Below are 14,413 nucleotides of genomic sequence, written 5' to 3' on the forward strand. Positions count from 1 at the left end.
ACATATTTCTACATATTTTCTCTCGTATAAATGACACTGTGTCTCTTGACAACTGAAACCATAAGATGAGGTCAGTGTGGCCTTGACCTTTTTACTTTAAGACAAATACAAAGTTAGACAATCCGAAAACATACAGTTATGCCAAAATATATTTGGTTTCTAGATGGCATAAGCAGAGACATCAACTCAGGAAAAATATTTCTGTAGAAAAGAAAGCCCTGGACGTGTGTACGTATGTATACATACACACGTACAAACGCACTATTGAGACGTTTTGTTTTTTATCATATATTCTCAGGAAGGACTGATGCATTTACTGAGACGGGACGTGAGGGTCTACTCTGCGTGCTCAGAGTTCAAGCCCAGCAGGCTGCAGCGGGCCTGACATATTCCGGAACAGCAGCACAGTCTTTGGATGACTCCTCTGAAGATGAAAACATGGCGAGGTACTTCTCCACTGATGAAGAACTGTGAGGGCTGTGATTAGCTACACTCTCTTGCTACTAGGCTACTCTTGCTACTCCCTGGCAGCCTTAGGAAGGCATTAGCTTGCTGTTGGGTAGCTGTTAGCTTCAGCATTTTTAGTTTTTAGCGGCCTGTCTGACGTTTATGTTTAAAACAAAAAAATCAGAGGGAACCATCTTCATAATTTAACACTATGGTTTGTTTGTGTGTCCTTCAGTTCTTCTCAAGAGAAGCAGTACAGGTGTGCCTCAGCTCCACGGTCCCTCCTGCAGCCTCTGCTCCTGATGCTAACCTCATGTCTCCATCACACCAAGCAGCAGACCTGGATTGACAGACCTTTCTCCAGAGCTGCCCCCTCCCTCTGAAACCCCCCTCTCCAAAACACTATTTGTGGCGTTTTTAAAGTCTTATTTGCATGAGAATTGTTGATCATAACATTTCCAGCAGATGCCTTAATGTAATGTTTGTGCACAATAAATGACATTGTTCATAACATATTGGTATTTCCTTGCACTTCTACACCATGATATTGTCAGATAAGATGCTGATTACATTAAAGCAGTGAATGCTCTGCTTTAAGCAACATAAACACACAATGATCCAATGGATCTGAAGTAGAATGGGCACATTACATTCTGTAGAGAATGCCTCAGTAATTGAAGTCAGAAAATAACTTTCTTTATCTGAGGTTCCAGTCATTTATAGTCACAGCAAAGCACACAGGTCTGGTTGTCTAGGGACACCCATATCATATTGTTTAAGATGTGTAACATCAAGTTTGTGTATCAGTGCAAAATACATACCGTCATTAGTCAAGAGTTCACTCTCTTGTTTACACTAAATTTAGGTGACCCAGATGTTTCACAATGCATCTGATAAGGTCTTATGAGAAACATTCTTAACATTAAAGAAATGAACACAGAGGATAGCAATAGATGTTTGACTCAAATCACTAGCTGGTAATCAGCAGCCTGACTTATTCAAACACATTAATACTACAATGAATGAGGCAGGGGTTTTCTATCAGAAATCAACTATATCGTCACTTCAGAGGAGTCATCCAAAGACTGTGCTGCTGTTCCGGAATATGTCAGGCCCGCTGCAGCCTGCTGGGCTTGAACTCTGAGCACGCAGAGTAGGCCCTCACGTCCCGTCTCAGTAAATGCATCAGTCCTTCCTGAGAATATATGATAAAAAACAAAACGTCTCAATAGTGCGTTTGTACGTGTGTATGTATACATACGTACACATGTACAGGGCTTTCTTTTCTACAGAAATATTTTTCCTGAGTTGATGTCTCTGCTTATGCCATCTAGAATGTGAAACCAAATATATTTTGGCATAACTGTATGTTTTCGGATTGTCTAACTTTGTATTTGTCTTAAAGTAAAAAGGTCAAGGCCACACTGACCTCATCTTATGGTTTCAGTTGTCAAGAGACACAGTGTCATTTATACGAGAGAAAAACGTGAGAACACGCCAATGCAAAACAATGGGCTGACAAAATGTTACCATCTCACAATCTGAGAGGCCAGATTGTGAGATGGTAACGTCGTTCCATGTGGACCAACGTTGCCACTGAACGTTTTCTGATGAGACTGGGTTGTTATACTACACAGCTATTTATATCCTTATGACCTTATTTCAAAATCAGTTGGGTAACAGCGCCGGTGGTCTGGGTCTGACAAGTTGAGGAAAGGGGCTTTACCAAAAAAGAAGTACTTTATATTTGACCCCAACGTGACCCCTGGACTGTTCGCTACACTGAGATCAACAGTGTCAGAGTGTGTGATGGTGGATTCTAAACCTGGTGACTGGCCTTCATATGTAAACCCTGGTTTTATCACTGGTTCCTCTAGTCTTGAAAGCATTATGTGATTTTGAGGACCGCTCTTTTCCTTGAAAAGCAAAACAGCTGGTACTGGAAAATATTTGCAGTCGCCACCGGTGCCATGCGAAATAGACACTAAAGCATTTTGAAAGGAGACAAAATGCCTGATATGTGTATGTACAAACTGTGGTTGATGTATCTGCTGTAACGTGGAAGGGAGGTCGAAGTTTTTGAAAGTAAAATGTTTTTTTAATAATGGTCTGAATTGTGTTGTCTTTGTCACAATTGTAATTTTGTTATAAAAGTAATATTTCATCATTTTTATTAGAGGCAGGACTCTCCCAGTGTCAACCTTTGCTAAACATAATAAGTGACTTTGTTATTATTATATACAAAAAAAAACTTATTTTGAAGAAGTATGGTTATGCATCCATATTGGTATAACTTGTAGATAACATCCTGAAATAAATACGAAGAATCGTTATACATATGCTTTTTAATTTAATAATACAATCTCATAATATGAAGGCATCAAAACAAGATTGACAATGCAACACAGACTTTATAAGCATGATGTTATCTTGCAGGTTGACCCACAACGTTGCCTTATGCCCCTGAGATGACAAATTAACTCAATTAATTAATATAAGCATTATATTTTCTCAACAAGGGCTTAATATCCGTGTATTGTCTGGTAATAAATCGATTAATCCAAATTAAGAGTAAAATGATTTTGGAAAGCGTCCAATGTGTAGACATGAAGTTTGACTCAAAATATTTAACAAAATTGTGCTGCTTCCACTCGCATCTATGGAAAATAAATATAGATATCAACTATTAAGTTATTATATGACCTTTCACATGAACATAAATCCCTTCATGTTGACTAACTTATTGAAAGACAGAAAGAAACTGCTAAGGCAGCGAAAACTTAGGAAATATATCTAAAAAGACAAAGTCGAGGATTTTCCATATTTTACTACTAACTAACTTCGTTTCTAGTCAACAGCAAATCAGTATCACAGTGATCCAGCAGCTTTGAGTCCGGAAACATAGTAACACTGATTTGAAAGATGATCATGTACAATGTAAGTTACTGACAAAGTTTTTCTTTTAGTTTACAGAGAGTGGTGCTAATATCAGAATTCTAATATCAGCACTGTGGCCCATTCCTTCAGTATCGTTAGTAATATTTGACTCTATGCTGACGACATTATGCAATTTTCCTCAGAATTCAAAGGCTCTACGCTTAATATATTTTGTATTAAAAAACATGAATAATTCCTAAGAATAAATTGGTTCAATCCACTTTACTCTTCTTCTCCTGAAGGTCAAAAGCAAAAGTATTCACAACATGTTGTTTTGAGTGCAAATGCAGGGAAAGACCAAATTCTACTGCTTTAATGATTGTTTACAATAAAACTAGTTACAAAGGGATAAATCCATGAAGTTCTATCGTCATGTTTACAGACAGTGGTGCTGATGTCAAATTTCAAATTTGAAAAGATGCTGTTCGTTTCAGCATGTACATTTAAAAAGGAATTATACTGATATTTTCGCATTGCTTGCCGCACTATGAATCATGGAATGTGTTGGCCTGGGACGGATCCATCTGGAGCTGCATTTGGAGGACAAATTGGGACAAGTTTAAATTGTCTAGTCAAGCTGCTGTGACGCAATCGGTCTTGAAATGCAGCCTCTGAAGGATGAGGCCCCCGGATTGAGACACAGCCTAGGTGTCTGGTTCATTATGTTTGTTTCGTGCTCCCTTCAGGCAGCACATTTCTCTTGCCTTGGAGAAGTAGAACAGAGGGCCTATGAACACACCAAACCTGGGGAATAGAAAAGATAACTCAAAGACACTGCACATTCTCTCATCAAAACTGTAGTCGGTGTAGTTTATGAGCAAGACCAGGGGAGACATCATCAGGACTGGGAGGTAGGACATCACCGCGGGCACCACCACGATCGACACGTTACGCACTGCCTGTTTCTTTAGCCTCGACTCTGTGCAGCGTTGTTTTCCATGGGTGCTGAGGGCGGGGCTTTGCTGCCTCAGTGACCAGATCACACTGCCGAGGCAGAGGAGCATTAGGATGCAGAGGCAAGAGATGATGATGGGGACAGCGGCCAAAATGATGGTTTTATCAGGCAAACAAACTGGGAAAAATCCAACACGACATATTAGTTTAACTCTGGAGGAAAGCTGCTGCTCACTTTAACACACATGAAAGTAAAGAATGTACTTATTTACAATTCAGTTGGAAATGTCTTTAGTGTAAATATATTACTTTATAAAAATTTGTATTATCTGTTTGTAAGATGAAGAGTTTTCTGTGTTGTCCTCAGTTATATGTACTGTAATATTGTGTACACCGTACTTTTACTTATTCGGCTTCTTTTTATATATTGTACAATATTGCAAATATTCTTTTACAAAGGTTTTATTTGTATTTGTACTCTGTTTCTCAGAAGCACAAATACTTAATCCCCATAGGGAAGTTTTGTCACACAGTCTTTCCAAACAACAAATTCAGCCACAGAGCTCCTATGCTGAACGCGGCTCTTACTTGTAGCCACAACGAACACCAGGGTGAAGGCCCACACCGCGGCGCTGATGGCCACTCGGTACTCCCACTTCCTCACGCGCAGGTACAGCACCGGCCTCATCACTGCCAGGTAGCGCTCCACACACATGCAGGTCAGCAGCAGGGGGCAGCCAATCAGGTTGAACATGCTGCAGACATCTGTTGTCTTATCCAATTGGTTAGAACTGAAAGAGTCTGGGAAGTGTGCTGGATAAACAGTAACAGGGGTTTAGCTTTGCAGTGGATTTAATTGATTAATTCAACTAAGTATTGGCTAAGAAAATAAAATTCAAAATCAAAAGAAAACCCTATTTATGAAGAGATACTGCTGTCGGAGACCCATCATTAAAGGTACAATGAATATTTGTACGATATTTTTGCCTCCTATATATAAATGATATCAAAATTCCCACAAAGTACGACAATTTCATCAGTTAATGACAGTATTAGGAGTTATATAATACGAGTAGTAAAATATGGATCCTTCATCATAACATGTTGCAATGATGAACGTGAAAATGGAACATGCGTCTGTTTTATTACGCATCTCATATCACCTGACGACTTTGCAGCCAATCACGGATGGAGGATTTAGAGGTGTAGCTTGAACTCTCTCTCTCAGGTAAACCCAAGTTTACTTATGTCAGCATATTTTGTAATGTTCCAAAATTTGAAGGAAGTGCCAAATATTATATTTTATAATATACAATTGATTTAAGCTCTGGCTATTTGTTTTCTGTGAAATGACTCCTGCATGATAATTTCCCTCAAAACAAGATCATTTTAAGCCAACATGTTTTATATGTCTTTTGATGTAGTTTATATTCTGACAGTGCAGGGTCTTACAAGTGCTGACTGTGCAAACACAGCTTAAAAACTCTCAGGGTCACGGCTCGATCAGGAGTCGGTGCCAACATGAGGATTAACCCTTGTGGGTCTAACAAGGTCCTTACGGTTATAGCCTGACCGGTTTTGTATGACTGATAGATCCCGATTTATGAAGTTCACAGGCACCGTACACAGGAAGATGAGATCCATCACAACCAGATTCAAACCTAGAACCTGAAAGACAAAGGTTTTAGGTTTCAGAGGTGAATTCTTTTGAATATTGTTCTGTATTAGCTGTATTAGCTACACATTCAAAGGGGAAACAACAGGGGAAATCAACTCATTGGACTATAATCCAATTTTACCGTTACTGAATCATGAAAAGTTAAGATAGAGTTAGGATTGACTTAAAATTTTGGAGAAAATTTTGAGAATTTTCTGTTCGGTCAAGATTTGAGTTTTCTTAACACTCAATTAACAGTGTGGTTCCGGAAGTGAAAGTCCAACTCATTTAAAGGATTTAGATTATCAGCCATAATATTTTAACCATCCAAGGTAGACTCACCACAAGTCTGTAAGATATCAACTCAAAATCTTTTATTTTTGTAGTATTTCATAGTTCAAAAAAAGTTGAAAATAACTACAAGAAAATACATTTCAAGAAGAAGCACTGGAAAACATGAGAAAGGGATCATTTGCAATGATTTGTGGGACCGGAGACATGGCACCACTGTACCTTCGAGGCAGACAGTGATTTCCTCTCCATCAGAAACAGCCAGAGCAGGGCGGCGTTGGCCAACACCCCTGTGATCAGGATGACCATATCGAGGACATACCAGACGTTAACCCACGCCTGCCCTTTACACATCCAATCGACAACTTCAGATTTTGACCCCGACTCGATCATGTCGCTGAGAAGCTCAGGAGGTGATGCTGCAAATCTCTGATACAAAGTCTTAGACAAAACCTGCCAAGGGAAAAATAGTGAATACCAACACTTGACTTCATCCTGTTTTAATCATAGATATAATAATTATGAAAACTGCAACTGTATCGAAATACGGAAATGTCCTGAGAACTTACTTGAATCCCTGCTGATTCAACGAAACAGGGTCACAGCTTCTCACGAGTACGTCACGTTGGAAAAGTGCCAAGACCTAGAACGTGGGCAAAGGCTCCTAAATATTCTGATATCTGGCACATTCCCTGCGCCACAGGAAGGAGATTTTGTCATTCACCCTTTTAAGTTATTCATGCAACCAAAGGGCATGAGTAAATAAAAATGTAGCTATAGAGATTTCCGTGCTGACAAATGCTGAACTGCCTCGCAGATTTAACTAAATTTAAATGTTTCCGCTTGAAGTGAAATTGTGTTTTAAACTTTACATGGTCAATTAAGTATTTTACACCATCATGATATTTAATGATTTGTTCAATTTGCTGATGCCTCACTTTAGACCTGTATTCTATTCATATAAGATAAAAAAAAACCTCCCCATTACCTGTTTGTATGTCCTACTATCCACTCTCACAGCCTTTATTCCTCCCGGTGTGTTCCACTCTGTGCTCCTCCAGCTTTTTCCCTCGGAGCCGTCACAGAAACAAATGAGCAGGTGTCGAGTGGTGATTTTCCACCACTAAATGCAAAGAAGTATGTTGTATGGAAAGTGTTGCACAGCTTAATCTTAGGTGATTTCCATTGCATGCATTCTGTTTACTGCCTGATTTTACTACCACACCTTGCTCCTTTTTTTTGCTACGCCACCTGTTCACTAAGGCCTCTGACCTCAGTCCCTGCCATTGGTGCTGTTTATTTCTATCCTGTTTAGTGCAAATTACTTTCTTTTCTTTTCTCTTTTGTCCCCACATACATATGTAAGCGTCCTTGGGTCTTTTGAAAGGCGCTATATAAATTCAAGCTTTTATTATTATTATTATTTATTTCTTCTCTCCTTCCACCTTTTCTTCCTTTCTTTCTTTGCTTCCTTCCTTTCTTTTTTATTCCTTTCTTGGCTTCTTACTTTCTTTCCTTGCTTATTTGCTTGCTTCTTTATTTCTTTCTTTCTTTCTATTGTCCTTCCATCCTTCCTTCCATTTCTCCACCATACCTTCCTTCCTTCCATCCATTCTATACGTATACTGTTACTGTACAAGCTTTCCTCCTTTCTTTCCTTCTTCTGTCCTTCTCTTCTTCCATCATTCCTTCCTTCATTCTATACGTATTTACTGTTGCTGTACAATAGTTAATACAAAATATGATCAGATATTTTTATTTTTTATTTTCTTCTTCTTCTTCCCAGTAAACTAAAGCCTGCATCATTCACACAAACAACCCTGTAGCTCATCAATCCTCAAGCCTACACATGTAGCATGACAGTCTCTGAGATCTGCACGGCCTCCATCAACATCTGAATCTCTGCCCTGTCACTCAGACCCGGCTGTTATGTTTAAATGAAGGTTTGGACCCCAAACCAGACACGGAGAGGTTGTTGGTGGGTAAATCAGAATAAACAGAGGTTATTTGCCGGTGAGGAAGAAGTAGGCTGGAGTGCCAGGGTGCTGGCTGGCTTGGAGATCCTGGCAGAGTAGAGGATGAGGAGCCGAGCGGTGAGGCACACGAGGGTTGTGGATTGAAGAGAAGCACAAAGGTTAGAGTACATCCAAATGACACGAAGGTCGAGAGTTCCTGCTGCGCACTTGCTACCATAGCAGACAGAATAATCTGGCGTCGAAGTGATGAGACAACCAGGCTTATATGGAGGGGATGATTAGATGGATTGGAAGCAGGTGTGCCTCGACCTGCTGCAGCCACGAGCGAGCCACGCCCCCTGCCACACACAACACACAGGGAGAAACAGAAGGGAAGGAGGAGAACACAGCAAAAACCAAACAACACAAAACACAATCACCACAGTACCCCCCCCTCAAGGGACGTCACCTGGCGGCCGACCCGGCCTGTCCGGGAACCGAGCATACAAGTCATTGAGAAGAGATTGTTCCAGGATGAGAGCACGAGAAATCCACTGTCTCTCCTCCGGCCCATACCCCTTCCAATCCACAAGGTATTGGTAGCCTCGACCACACCGGCGTACGTCCAACACCATATTTACAGTATATGCCGGGTGGTCATCAATGTCCGGGGGGGTAGTGGGAGCTCCGCACGAGGGCTTAGGGAACTGGTGGACACTGGCTTGAGGAGAGAGACTTGAAAAGTGGGGTGAATCTTTAGCGACAGGGGAAGTTTCAGTCTTACCGCACAAGGATTAATGATCCGGTCGACCTCGAATGGGCCAATATACCTCGGCGTCGGTTTTCGAGACTCGGTCTGGAGAGGCAGATCCCGGGATGACAACCAGAACATCTTTCCAGGCTGGTAGTCCGGAGCCGGGGCACGGTGACGGTCACCCACTCGCTGATTGCGAGCGGCTGTGCAGACGAGTGCTGCCCGGGCCTCGCACCAGACCCGACGAGCACGCCGGAGACGTTCCTCCACGGATGGCACTGCCACGTCAGTCTCTTGGGATGGGAACAGAGGGGGTTGGAACCCATTAGGTTCCATGAAAGGAGACATACCTGTGGCGGAGCAGACCAGGGAGTTGTGAGCATATTCAATCCAGGAGAGGTGTGTGGACCAGGAAGCTGGAGGTCGAGCTGTGACACAACGCAGGGCCGCCCCCAGATCCTTGTTTGCCCGTTCTGTCTGGCCGTTGGTCTGAGGATGGTAACCTGACGAAAGGCTGGCCGATGCCCCCAACGCCTGACAGAACGCCTTCCACGTCCTGGCGGAGAACTGCGGATCCCTGTCCGAAACGATGTCCACGGGGATGCCATGAAGGCGGAAGACGTGTGTGATCAGCAGGTTGGCGGTCTCAAGGGCGGACGGTAGCTTGGATAGAGGGATGAAGTGAGCTGCCTTGGAGAATCGGTCAACCACGGTAAGTATCACTGTGTTGCCTTCAGAGGGAGGTAGGCCTGTGATGAAGTCGACTGCCACATGTAACCAAGGGAGGTGAGGGATGGGTAGGGGACGCAGTAAACCGGCAGGGGCTTGATGTGATGCTTTGCTCCGGGCGCAGACAGAACAGGCAGCGACGAATTCCCTGGTATCAGCCGTCATGGAAGGCCACCAGAACCGTTGTTGAAGGAGGGCCAGTGTCCTACGAAACCCAGGATGGCAGGCAATCCGGGAGGCGTGTCCCCATTGCAGGACAGGGGATCTCACCACCTCGGGAATAAACAACCTGTCCTGAGGACAACCCTGTGGAACCGGCTAGTCCCTCTGGGCCCCCTGGACCACACCCTCGATCTCCCACACAGCTGCTCCAACCACACAGGCGGATGGCAGGATGGTGCTTCCTGCGGTGTCCTCCACAGGGAGAGCAAACTGATGTGACAGCGACTCCGGTTTGATGTTCTTGGATCCCGGTCGATAGGTGAGTGTGAAGTGAAACCGCCCCAGGAACAATGCCCATCGGGCCTGGCGTGAGTTGAGCCTATGGGCAGAACGGAGGTAAGAAAGGTTCTTGTGATCAGACCAGACTATAAACGGCTGAGTGGAACCCTCAAGCCAGTGCCTCCACTCCTGAAGAGCCAGGACGACCGCCAGCAACTCCCGGCTCCCCACGTCATAGTTCCTCTCTGCCGGTGAGAGCTGGTGGAAGAAAAAGGTACACGGGTGCTGCTTATGGTCAGCGGTGGAGCGCTGCGAGAGCACGGCCCCGACCCCGGAGTCAGAGGCATCTACCTCCACTATAAACTGCAAAGCGGGGTCAGGGTGAATGGGAACAGGAGCAGATGAAAACAACAGTTTCAATTTAGCAAACGCAGCCTCGACCACACAAACGGAATTTTAACAGAAGTTGGCTGCGTAAGAGGTGTGGCCACTCTGCTATAGTCCCGGATAAACCTAAGGTAGAAATTGGCAAACCCGAGGAACCTCTGCAGTTGCTTCCTTGAAGTAGGAGTGGGCCAGTTGGCCACTGCCATAACCTTGGCAGGGTCGGTCTTGATTTGCCCCTTCTCCACAATGAAACCCAAAAAACTAACAGAAGATACATGAAACTAACACTTCTCTGCCTTAACATATAAACGATTCTCCAGGAGTCTCTTAAGAACTAAACTAACATGTTGAACATGCTCCTGGATGTTGCAGGAGAAAATCAAAATGTCATCTAGATAAACAAACACAAAGCAATTCAGCATGTCTCTCAGCATGTCATTAATAAGGTTCTGAAAAACTGCAGGGGCATTCGTGAGGCCAAAGGGCATCACCAGGTTCTCAAAATGTCCCAGGGGGGTGTTGAACCCCGTCTTCCACTCGTCCCCTCCTTGATTCTCACCAGGTGATATGCGTTTCAGTGACTTCATGAAGATAGTAGCTTTGTGAAGGGGTCCGAACGCAGAGTCAATGAGAGGGAGGGGGTACTTGTTCTTAATAGTAATGTCATTGAGGCCCCGGAAGTCAATACAGGGGCGCAGCGACTTGTCCTTCTTTTCAACAAAAAAGAAACCCGCCCCCAACAGAGATGACGATGGACGAATTAGTCTAGTGGCCAAGGAGTCTGTAATATAAGTTTCCATGGCAACTCTCTCCCGCTTAGATAAATTATATAACTTACTGGAAGGATAGGGAACGTTTGGAATCAAATCAATAGAGCAGTCGTAGGGTCTGTGAGGGGGAAGAGAAAGAGCGCGGTCCTTACTGAACACCTCCCGGAGGTGATGATAAGCCGAGGGCACGGAGCTGACGTCCACTGGCTTGGGAGGTGACGGTGTGGAAGAAAAGGTTGACGGGATGACGGAATAGAGGCAATGCGAGTGGCAGAAAAGACTCCAGTTGAGAATGGAGACGGCGGACCAGTCAATGTGAGGGTTATGCAGCTTTAACCAGGGGAGCCCTAGCACTACTGGGGAAGCCGGCGATGGAATAATAAAAAAGGATATAATTTCACGATGGTTACTGGATAGCATCAGGTTAACGGGCACCGTGTGGTGGGTGACCTGAGCTAAGAGCCTGCCATCTAAAGCAAAAACCCTCTTTGGGTGAGAAAGAAGCTGAGTCTCGTCCTCCCCAGCTGCATGGGTTCATCGGGACCGGGAGAGGAAGGAGCGGTCCGAGGAGGCATCCTGTCGGGACATGATGGTGTAGGTAGAGAGGGCGTAAGCCCCCGCTGAGGATGGCTCATTGTCCGAATCACGGGAGGGGTGTGACTAACTCTCCCTGATCTCTCACTGCGCCGCTCGTGAAGATGAGAATCTAAACAAATTGATAAAGAAATTAACTCGTCTAGCGAGGTGGTCTCATCCCGAGCGGCTAATTCATTTCTCAACTCTTCCCTCAATCCCCGAAGAAAAAAAAACCTGCAACACTCTCTCATCCCACCCGCTCTCAAACGCTAGGATACGGAAGTTAAGTAGTGTTTAGCTACGGAGTCTTCTCCCTGCCGCAGCAACAGGAGCCGGCTACTAGACTCCTTTCTGCGCAGAGGGTGTTCAAACACTTTAAGGAACTCCTCGGGGAAGGAGGGAAACGAAAAACAAACCGATGAGTTATTATAAGAGAGAGCTACAGCCCAAGCCGCGGCTCTCTCTGACAGGAGATTCATAACAAAAGCTATCCGCGACTTGTCTGTAGCGTAAGTATAGGGCTGCTGCTCGAAAACGAGGCTACACTGAAAAAGAAATTGTCTACCTGACCCTGACTGACCAGTAAACCTAGCGGGTGTGGGGATGAAGGGTTACCTGGGCTGAGTGGAAGAAGAGCCCGGCGAAGCGAAGAGCTGGAGCGTGAGACGACGCCGTCAGCGTGGTGAAGTGAGTAGATAATTGTTCCATCCGGCTGCTGATCCGAGCCACGTGGAGGTTAGGTTGGTGAGAGCCTCCATTACCTCGATTAAGGCCACCTCGTGCTGCCCCACATGATTTCCCTGGGGGGAAAGAGCCAGTCTGAATTTTTCCGCGTCTGCGGGGTCCATGTCTTGGCAAGATTATTCTGTTATGTTTAAGTGAAGATTTGGACCCCAAAGCAGACACGGAGAGGTTGTTGGTGGGTAAATGAACAGAGTTTATTTGCCGTTGAGGAAGAAGTAGGCTGAAGTGTCAGGGTGCTGGCTGGTTTGGAGATCCTGGCAGAGTAGAGGATGAGGAGCCGAGCGGTGAGGCACACGAAGGTTCTGGATTGAAGAGAAGCACAACGGTAAGAGTACATCCAAATGACACGAAAGTCGAGAGTTCCTGCTGCGCACTTGCTACCATAGTAGACGGAATAATCTGGCGTCGAAGTGATGAGACAACCAGGCTTATATGGAGGGGATGATTAGATGGATTGGAAGCAGGTTTCCTTCTACCTGCTACAGCCACGAGCCAGCCACGCCCCCTGCCACAAACACCACACAGGGAGAAACAGAAGGGAAGGAGGAGAACACAGCAAAAACCAAACAACACAAAACACAATCACCACACCAGCGTCCTCAGACAAACAGCTCCATCCTCGTCACGCGTCAGTGTCGCTCTGCAGGCAAATGAAGCTGTCTCCACATTTTCAACAGTCGTGACACAATGATGAAGTAGGTCGAGCCTCTGGTACATTTTCCCATCCCTCCTTCCTTCCTCTGCTTTTTCTCTTCCTTCATCTTTTGTTCTCTCTCTTCCGTTGGAGGCAGCACGCACTGAAAGCACAACATGAAGCGTGAACTGTTGAACTAAACTATAATCTCTTTATTGAGCTTTTTATGGCAGTCTCGTTATTATACAACAAACAGTTCAAGAAATATCTAGGACGGTCCATTCCAAGACGTTCAAACTCCGCCCCCTTCCAAAAAAGACATGTATAAAGTGCTGATTTGTTAGTGTCTCTACTCAAGTCCTTCTGTTAAATATAAAAAAGCCCCAGTGTAAACTAAAGCAACAGTAAAGGGGCCTCACACGGTTTTAAAAGCTCAAGATTTAGATAAAAAAAAAAGTTAAATTAAGACAAAAAGCTGAGATTTCAGGTTATTTTATAGGTCGACACGTCTCACATGGCTCCTCCTGCTCAAAATTTACATATCAGTGCTTTTATCTGCACAAAGCTTTCGTCCCACAGCATCTGACAAGTAAATTGAAAATTCGTTATTTTCTGTGGGAAATAAATCTGACATTATCTGAATATATCCTGGGCTGAAACTGGACATAACTGATTCAATGTGTGACAATCATTTGCAGTTATCAATCTGCCCGGTGTTGTTTTCAAGTCCGAATTTGAGTGTTATATTTTCATCTTGTTCCTAAACCCATTTGAGATTATGACATATTCTATATTATATTGTTACTGCCGACCATGAGACGTATTTTTGTTATAAATAATGATGTGACGGAATGAGTTAAACTCATAGCAGCCAACGGAGGCATTTCACATTTCACAGTGCTGCCCAGGTCGTCAATCTAGTACAACTGATCAGAAAAGTGACCCAGAAGCTTTTTATTAAATCACACATGCTCTGTTCAAAGTCTCTATGTTGAAATTAAAATATGTTGTATAGATAATTAAGTTGTTTTATTGAGATTAAATACCTCAGGGAGGGTGATAGGGATCCAATCACACAATAAATATAAACTATTTAAAAAGTCAGCATGTTCGAGAGCTGGCCAAACAGGGCTGGCCATCGATTGAAGACCTCCTCCTCTGTGGGTTATTTTCTCTTGAGCGTCAAAAGGTTAAACT

The 14,413-nt window shown here is 44.0% G+C and overlaps 2 long non-coding RNA genes across 2 annotated transcripts; one reads left to right on the plus strand and one right to left on the minus strand.

Annotated features, from left to right (window-relative positions):
* Positions 1-236: 236 nt before the first annotated feature.
* LOC128428550 (uncharacterized) lies at positions 237-958 on the plus strand. Its single transcript, XR_008333808.1, has 2 exons — positions 237-446; positions 683-958. It is a non-coding gene; the product is annotated as an uncharacterized LOC128428550 (long non-coding RNA).
* A 5,648-nt stretch (positions 959-6,606) lies between these two features.
* LOC128428553 (uncharacterized) lies at positions 6,607-7,258 on the minus strand. Its single transcript, XR_008333811.1, has 3 exons — positions 7,215-7,258; positions 6,796-6,869; positions 6,607-6,679 (listed from the first exon to the last, which is right to left on the minus strand). It is a non-coding gene; the product is annotated as an uncharacterized LOC128428553 (long non-coding RNA).
* Between the last annotated feature and the right edge of the window lie 7,155 nt (positions 7,259-14,413).

The sequence above is a fragment of the Pleuronectes platessa genome, chromosome 22, assembly GCF_947347685.1.
Source record: "Pleuronectes platessa chromosome 22, fPlePla1.1, whole genome shotgun sequence".
In the NCBI taxonomy this organism is placed as follows: domain Eukaryota; kingdom Metazoa; phylum Chordata; class Actinopteri; order Pleuronectiformes; family Pleuronectidae; genus Pleuronectes; species Pleuronectes platessa.